The sequence below is a fragment of the Stegostoma tigrinum genome, chromosome 15 (genome assembly GCF_030684315.1).
Source record: "Stegostoma tigrinum isolate sSteTig4 chromosome 15, sSteTig4.hap1, whole genome shotgun sequence".
In the NCBI taxonomy this organism is placed as follows: Eukaryota; Metazoa; Chordata; class Chondrichthyes; order Orectolobiformes; family Stegostomatidae; genus Stegostoma; species Stegostoma tigrinum.
Window position 1 is genome coordinate 57,269,426 of NC_081368.1, and position 8,845 is coordinate 57,278,270.

General features: G+C 42.4%; 1 long non-coding RNA gene across 1 annotated transcript; it reads right to left on the reverse strand.

Moving 5' to 3' along the window:
* Positions 1 to 246: 246 nt before the first annotated feature.
* On the reverse strand, positions 247 to 7,127 carry LOC132210564 (uncharacterized). Its single transcript, XR_009446699.1, has 3 exons — positions 6,998 to 7,127; positions 5,693 to 5,809; positions 247 to 343 (listed from the first exon to the last, which is right to left on the reverse strand). It is a non-coding gene; the product is annotated as an uncharacterized LOC132210564 (long non-coding RNA).
* Positions 7,128 to 8,845: the final 1,718 nt, after the last annotated feature.

An 8,845-nucleotide genomic window follows, 5' to 3' on the forward strand; every position in this document is an offset into this window, starting at 1 on the left:
TTGATCTACCCTTGGATCTTGGATTGTTGTTTCCACAAAATAAATGAGGAAATGGGACTTTTTTGCTCAGAGATCCATACATTAGAAGAAAACAAACTCACAAGAAAGATATCTACAGACACAATTTTTATTTAGGTTGTCTTACATTTTCCTTGTAAGTTTGAAAGTACCTTGATTCCTCGCCATCAGATGGATTTTTCCTCATTTTAAATTGAGAGTCATGTGAACCACTCAAATACTAAAACATGACTGAGCTAGGAAAGATTGTGTCAGCTGCCATCCCTGCGTTATCAATGGAGGTCACTTGCATTATTGTCTTTTCCACTATGAAGATCATTCCTCTCTGTAAAAACAGGATATCCATGGTAACTTCTATCCCAAAAAACTACTATCCCATTTCAAACAGACTTGAAATAAATTTAAATATCCTGACACCTAATAACCCAACAGTTGGAAATTGAAAGCATATAAGATCACATTTTTAGATTTTTTAAAAATCAGACTGTTCAATGACATTATTTCACACCTCTGGAGCAGGTAGGGTATGAACCTGAGTGCCTTGTCCCAGATATGGGGGCACTACCATTGTGTAACGCCACCATCTACTGTTTTGAGGTTGGGAACAGCGACGATCACAGGTTGATATGCACTTGAAGAAAGATTGAATTTGGCATTTGAAAGCCTGTTTCACCTTCAATTTTCCCAGCCAATACTATTTTCATGGAGTTGGGTGGGTTCCTGAATACTTTGAAAACAATGGCAAGTAAGTAATTTTTACGCATTGGGGAAAACTTGTTGTAGGGTTACCAACCTTAATGTGGCTACGTTTAAAAGGCCTTCCTCAATTCAATTTCCATAAAGTAATTATATTCAATGAGTTATATCCATCTTCAATGCAGTGATTAATTGTGGAACTCTGTGTTTAAACGACAAGGAGTTATTAAATTGACTAGCACTGCAGAACAGGTCAGATGAATTTGAATACTTTATCCATGAGATAGAGTGCTGTTCTGCCTTCTATAATGTGGAATCACATTTGAAAATGGGTGGACACCAGTGTTGCTGATTGATATTGATTATTGATATTATTATTATTGTTATTGATTTAATATTTTGACATCGGTTGACTCTTTGAGGGACTCTTTCAATATGCACCAGATACACGGCCATTGTGTTGTATAATAACATTTGTAAGTTATTAAAGTGCTCAGGTTTTATTTTTAATAAGCTGATCAAATGGTGTTTTAAAATGGAAACACATACTATCACATAAATTGTTCAAGTATAAGCTGGAGAAGCCCCATTGATGAAAAGTTAATTTCACTCAGCATTTCCTTATCTTGTCTAATTGAAGATACTTTAAAAACCTCTTTTCAAAAAAAAAAGTTTGAGTTGCTAGAAGCACATAAGACTGCTTGATAATCAAACAAATCAAGCAGTCCCCTTCATGCAGTGTAAAAACTACCCCCCCCCCGTTCAAAATTTTAAGATATTTGTCAGACAGGGAACGGCACCAAACATTCATAATGAGGCTATCATACATCTGTTTCAACAAAAGCAGCCTGAACACAAAGTGAGATATTTGTTTCACAAAGTTGTTTCATTCTGAATGCCTGTCTGAGCTCCAAGAGACGTAGTTGGGCCTGTGATTTCTTCAACTGGACTTGCACAAAGTATGTATGATTAGCAATTTTATATGAATGTAAAAGTTCTTTTTTTTCCAGAGATTTTTGAAAGGCAGTGCCGGAATTCTCATGAAGATAGAGAATGTCTCCACCTGAGCTAAAATTATGCCAGATCCTTGATTCCTGAAGTTCCAACCCTAAACACAACACCTACTGTTTTTGATGGGCAGTTCAGAGTTCAAATGAAATATTTATGAAGTTTAATCATTGCAGCCTATTTATGCACGCAAGATGACACAAAAAGACAATACTATATTATCTGAAATGATCAGAAACGGATCTGTTCTTCACAGAACTGAAAACTAAAAATGATTTACCTCTTAGACTTCAATTTCCCTTATATGAATAATGTATTATAAAGTTTTTCTTTATACAGTGTGAACAGCTGTTCACTTACTGGCATTCAGAAACAAACCGTTGCCATTTTCAAACATTTTTTAAAAACCTGACACCTTCTGAGCCAGCGCTCTCGATAAACTGGCAAAAATTGTATCCCTCAAATATTGCAGAGTTTAGTGCATTATTGTGTCCAATTATTATAGGTTTTTAATGTAATTTACCTCAATGTAAATATACTTGTTGTTCAATTGAATGGCCAAATGAAACATCAAAGTTGATTCAATTTTGAGCCAATTTCTCCTCAAATACCATCATAATCTACCATGGTAGTCAGTTGAGAGTGTGAGTGAGATGGCTTTTTTGCCAATATGTTTTATTTAAAGCAAAGTCACATTTTATTTAAATTATTTATGCTCGAAATAAAGTATAACAGTGATGTTTCTACCAGTGGAATTATGTTTCTATTAGCTAGTGTGTGATTTTACATTGATTATTATCTGGAATATTTGATCAACGAGTACACTCCTGGCCCCAGAGGTGTTGGTTTATATATTTTTTTTAATTTTATTACTTTTTTTATTTTTATTTGCTTAACTTTTAAAAATACAATTTATTCATGGTCCCAAAGGAGATAGGCTTAGGGATTCTGAAAATGGAATGGGGATCATTGCAAAATTAGTGGTATTCAACGTAACAGGTAACACAAATCCACTTTATTTCAGTGATTGTTGTGAACATAAACTGCACTGTTGACTGATTTCATACATCAGTAGGCGTCCAATACTTTAAATTAATAAGCACTATTTAAAAATAGCCTGCGCTGCTTCAAGCTATCCTACATCTCATAAAGATGAGGTACATCACAGCTTGAGCAGGTACAGAGATAATGGGAACTGCAGATGCTGGAGAATCCAAGATAACAAAGTGTGGAGCTGGATGAACACAGCAGGCCCAGCAGCATCTCAGGAGCACAAAAGCTGACGTTTCGGGCCTAGACCCTTCCTCAGAAAAGGGGGATGGGGAGAGTATTCTGAAATAAATAGGGAGAGAGGGGGAGGCAGACTGAAGATAGACAGGGGAGAAGATAGGTGGAGAGGAGAGTATGGGTGGGGAGGTAGGGAGGGGATAGGGCAGTCCGGGGAGGATGGACAGGTCAAGGTGGCGGGATGAGGTTAGTAGGTAGGAATTGGATGTGCGGCTTGAGGTGGGAGGAGGGGATAGGTGAGAGGAAGAACAGGTTAGGCAGGCGGGGATGAGCTAGTCAGGTGCAGCCCAATGGTATCAATGTGGATTTCACCAGCTTCAAAATCTCCCCTCCCCCCACTGCATCCCAAAACGCACCTCCATTTCCTACCTACTAACCTCATCCCGCCCCCGTGACCTGTCCGTCCTCCCCGGACTGATCTATCCCCTCCCTACCTCCCCACCCATACTCTCCTCTGCACCTATCTTCTCCTCTCTCTATCTTCAGTCCACCTCCCCCTCTCTCCCTATTTATTTCAGAGTCCTCTCCCCATCCCCCTTTTCTGATGAAGGGTCTAGGCCTGAAACGTCACCTTTTGTGCTCCTAAGATGCTGCTTGGCCTGCTGTGTGCATCCAGCCCCACACTTTATTATCTTGAGCAGGTATAGTCAGTTTTACAGGAAATAAATATGTTCTTGGAAACACTATAGATGCAAAATGACAGAGAGTGGAGATTCAAATATTTTCAGATTCTGCATTGAAGAGTTTAGTGGAGGTGAAAAATAAGGCAAATATCCTTTAACCAGAGAAGACTAGGATTCGCTTCTTGAAAGGAACTAAGCAGATAACCACAAATGTCATATTCCAAGCCCCAAAACTTGGGTAAATTTCAAAGATAGAGCGTGTGATCAAAGTCAATAAACGCATCTGCAAATACAGTATCCTCCCAATATACCATAATTCCATCATTTCACAGCAGCAATCTGAATCAATCAGGGTTTATCTGTATGGAGTAAAGGGTTAGTTATGCTTTTAAACTAAGAATAGTTATTGAGCATGTGTGCAAAGGACATGTAATTATGTTTAATAAGGCTTCTTATGTTCACTTATACAAGTATAGGTCTAATTCTGCTACAATGCCTAATATTGCATGCTTCACAACTGTCAGTGCTGCAGTTCTCACACCTCTATCTCACAACTTGCATACACTGCTCACAAGCCATCCTAGAAGCATGGCACCAAGCCCATTGGCATATATACCTCTCTTCTGAAGGACAAGCTGCAGCCCAGCTCGAGGCACCAGGGCTTCACTAGAGTGGACAAGTATGGGACATCCATTCTGAGGGTGGGTCCAGCAACAGGTCTGAAACCATCGAAGGTGATTGCATCCTCATATCTTTGTAGAACCCAGTTCCTCCCCATCCCTCAGGTTTACATGCTGGGGATCTTTGGAAGTGAAGGCTACATTCCCCAAAGGTTGAGTTATGAAGAGAAGAAAAACAGTTTCCTCAGCCCAAACTAAACTCCTGAAAGAATTCTTCTCTGCTCCCGAGCCTGCTGAAATATGAGATTTTCTTTAAACCAATGTCTCCTGTCTGACTCAGCAGTGACCAGCATTCCTGATGAGGCTGCAGAGATAGCAGCCACCTGACTGGCCCAGAAGAATCAGGAGATGCCACCTCTAATTTGGCAGCAGATTCACTATCAACCAATGAGGAGTGTCCCATGGTGCATTTTTATAGAAATTGGAGTCCTGCCTTTTGCAGTAAAATTCAGGCCATTGTTACTCACAAAGTTTCAACTAAAAGTAGTTGCTCCCTAGGCAGATATGGTCTCACATTGAAAGCAAGCTCTTGTACTCTTTTTCTGTGAGTTTTGCTAATTTTCCAAATCTGACTATATTCCAAGGGGAATGTCTACTCCTCCACCCATGTGTGGTTTGTGGAGAAGCCTTGATGTCAGAGCAAGTCTCCTTTCACACCTTCCACACCTCCCTTTGCAGACCTTTGGAATATCAAACAACTACACACTTGTAGAACTGATGCAAAAGATAGAACAAATAAGCTAGCAATTAACCTTGGACTCAGGGTTTCTCAGAGTGGGGGTCATGACGTCAAGTGGGGTCACAAGTCAAATTTTGGGGTCAGAGGTCTGAAGCAGTAATGGTTGACATGTAACACCGAGCAAATGAAAGAAGCTTTGAACATTACCATTTTTCAAACTGCGTGTTGTTTACGTGATAGTCTTAGGGTGTGGCTCCTTCAATAGGCTTTGCACACTTTTTAAAAGGAATTGAATCTCCATTTATCCCTCACTTTATGCCACACTCATTCTTACATGGAAGCCAACCCCAGCTGACCTACAAAACCTCCCAGAAGCCTCTTCATACTTCTCAATGAGGGGCCCAAATAATTTTGCGATGGGAATCCAATGGGTAAAAGTTTGGAAATGCCTGGTGTTGGCAATTTAGAATTCCTTTAAATAGTGTTCATGTGGATTTCTTCCCATGGCAGAACCAATGTTCAACTATCCAATATTGGGACCAGGCTCATTGAAGTACTGAGCAACAAAACAACATTGCCACTGTCACCTCAGTGTTGTGTGCTAAAAGACTGAACTTGCATTATGTGCATATTTCTCAAAGCCATTTACAATGTATATGTTAATGCCTTCATCAATGTGCCATATACACAGTTTTCCTCACCTATTTGCTGGCAAGATAACAACGTGTGAAGCTGGATGAACACAGCAGGCCAAGCAGCATCTCAGGAGCACAAAAGCTGACGTTTCGGGCCTTTGCTGACAAGGTTGTTTTGAAGCTCTGGGGACACAAAGTGGACAGAAATATTATTTCTCACCCTATTCCTTTGAAATACCTATTTGCAATCCTTCCTCTGAAATTCAAATTTTTTTGTGCTCCCTTTCTCCAATTTTCAATGAAAATGAACCTGAAACAAGAAACCCTTCCCCCTGAACTAAGGTGAGTGCACAGCCATTGCACACTCCACCTGCCTTGGATTCAACATGGCAGGAGCCGACCTCCCTGCATGCGCAGCTAGGCCGAAATATTCAATTGCTGGACAATTAACTGGTCATCGCTCACATATAACACAGGTCACTTGTACTGACAGGCCATCAGGACTCAAGTGAGATACCTCAATTTTCATGTAATGATGTTATATTTTGTGATGAATGTGCTGACAGATACTGACACGACTGTTAATGTCAATTTGAAAGTGCTTTTCAGAATGTTCACAGTGGATTTTTACATCAAATTGCAACTCTTAGTCATCAGAAATAGAACAATCATCGGCAATGTCAAGTGATTAGACAGGCCTGTAATCACTATCATTACACATCCTTCCATCATACATTCATGTAACCATTTTAACGCAATAAAGCAGATATAGCAGTTGCATAGGGCTGAGTGCAGTCTAGCTGCATTCTCCAGGATGTGTTAATCAGCCCCCTCAGGCTAAATGCCCTGTATGATTTGTGTGCAAGTAAGGTGTTAAATTTTATTTCTACAGAAGGGTATTCAAAATGATTTGGTGAGAAAATCGATGGAATAACAAGAGTGATCTAGGTTTGGTTCACACTAGAAAGGGCTTCAGGAATGGAAAGAAAGATGAGATCAGAATTTATTTTCTAAAAATGATGTTTTCTGTTTCAGAATCATAAAGCTTCATAAATCATATTAAAAACTCTTGCAGTTTACTCTCACATTTGAAAAACAATGAATTAGTTAATTGGTTTTATTACAAAAACTTTAGCCTTTAAGGAACTATGAGGAGGGGAGGGGAGGAATGAGAACAAAATGTATCAGTAACTTCATCAAATGCAAAAATGCAATAGAGCAAATCTTTGCTCATCTCCTTGAATTTCAATATTAAAACAGTTTAACAAAGCCCATATAAATGCCTGTTTTAGCCTTGAATTCTTTTCAGGAGTGAAGTCATGCATACATTTTGTAATCAAATAAAAAGTAAATCTAATTTTCTTTGCTTACCTCAAAAATCACACACATGGTTGTATTATCACAAGGTTTTTCATGCTCCATCAATGTAACTTCAATGAACGGCACTCAGAAATTCTGGCTGAATTTTACAAACCCCTGAACAATGTGGTCAATGATGAGCCTGTAAGAAAATATAGTCATAGAGCCATAAAGCCGTACAGCATGGAAACAGACCCTTTGGTCCAATTCGTTCATACCGACCAGAAATCCTCAATTAATTTAGTTCCATTTTCTGGTATTTGGCCCATATCCATCTAAGCCAATAAAATGTGAGGCTGGATGAACACAGCAGGCCAAGCAGCATCTCAGGAGCACAAAAGCTGACGTTTCGGGCCTAGACCCTTCATCAGAGAGGGGGATGGGGGGAGGGAACTGGAATAAATAGGGAGAGAGGGGGAGGCGGACCGAAGATGGAGAGTAAAGAAGATAGGTGGAGAGGGTGTAGGTGGGGAGGTAGGGAGGGGATAGGTCAGTCCAGGGAAGACGGACAGGTCAAGGAGGTGGGATGAGGTTAGTAGGTAGCTGGGGGTGCGGCTTGGGGTGGGAGGAAGGGATGGGTGAGAGGAAGAACCGGTTAGGGAGGCAGAGACAGGTTGGACTGGTTTTGGGATGCAGTGGGTGGGGGGGAAGAGCTGGGCTGGTTGTGTGGTGCAGTGGGGGGAGGGGATGAACTGGGCTGGTTTAGGGATGCAGTGGGGGAAGGGGAGATTTTGAAACTGGTGAAGTCCACATTGATACCATATGGCTGCAGGGTTCCCAGGCGGAATATGAGTTGCTGTTCCTGCAACCTTCGGGTGGCATCATTGTGGCAGTGCAGGAGGCCCATGATGGACATGTCATCAAGAGAATGGGAGGGGGAGTGGAAATGGTTTGCGACTGGGAGGTGCAGTTGTTTGTTGCGAACTGAGCGGAGGTGTTCTGCAAAGCGGTCCCCAAGCCTCCGCTTGGTTTCCCCAATGTAGAGGAAGCCGCACCGGGTACAGTGGATGCAGTATACCACATTGGCAGATGTGCAGGTGAACCTCTGCTTAATGTGGAATGTCATCTTGGGGCCTGGGATGGGGGTGAGGGAGGAGGTGTGGGGACAAGTGTAGCATTTCCTGCGGTTGCAGGGGAAGGTGCCGGGTGTGGTGGGGTTGGAGGGCAGTGTGGAGCCAACAAGGGAGTCACGGAGAGAGTGGTCTCTCCGGAAAGCAGACAGGGGAGGGGATGGAAAAATGTCTTGGGTGGTGGGGTCGGATTGTAAATGGCGGAAGTGTCGGAGGATAATGCGTTGTATCCGGAGGTTGGTAGGGTGGTGTGTGAGAACGAGGGGGATCCTCTTGGGGCGGTTGTGGCGTGGGCGGGGTGTGAGGGATGTGTCGCGGGAAATGCGGGAGACGCGGTCAAGGGCGTTCTCAATCACCGTGGGGGGAATGTTGCGGTCCTTAAAGAACTTGGACATCTGGGATGTGCGGGAGTGGAATGTCTTATCGTGGGAGCAGATGCGGCGGAGGCGGAGGAATTGGGAATAGGGGATGGAAATTTTGCAGGAGGGTGGGTGGGAGGAGGTGTATTCTAGGTAGCTGTGGGAGTCGGTGGGCTTGAAATGGACATCAGTTACAAGCTGGTTGCCTGAGATGGAGACTGAGAGGTCCAGGAAGGTGAGGGATGTGCTGGAGATGGCCCAGGTGAACTGAAGGTTGGGGTGGAAGGTGTTGGTGAAGTGGATGAACTGTTCGAGCTCCTCTGGGGAGCAAGAGGCGGCGCCGATACAGTCATCAATGTACCGGAGGAAGAGGTGGGGTTTGGGGCCTGTGTAGGTGCGGAAGATGGACTGTTCCACGTAACCTACAAAGA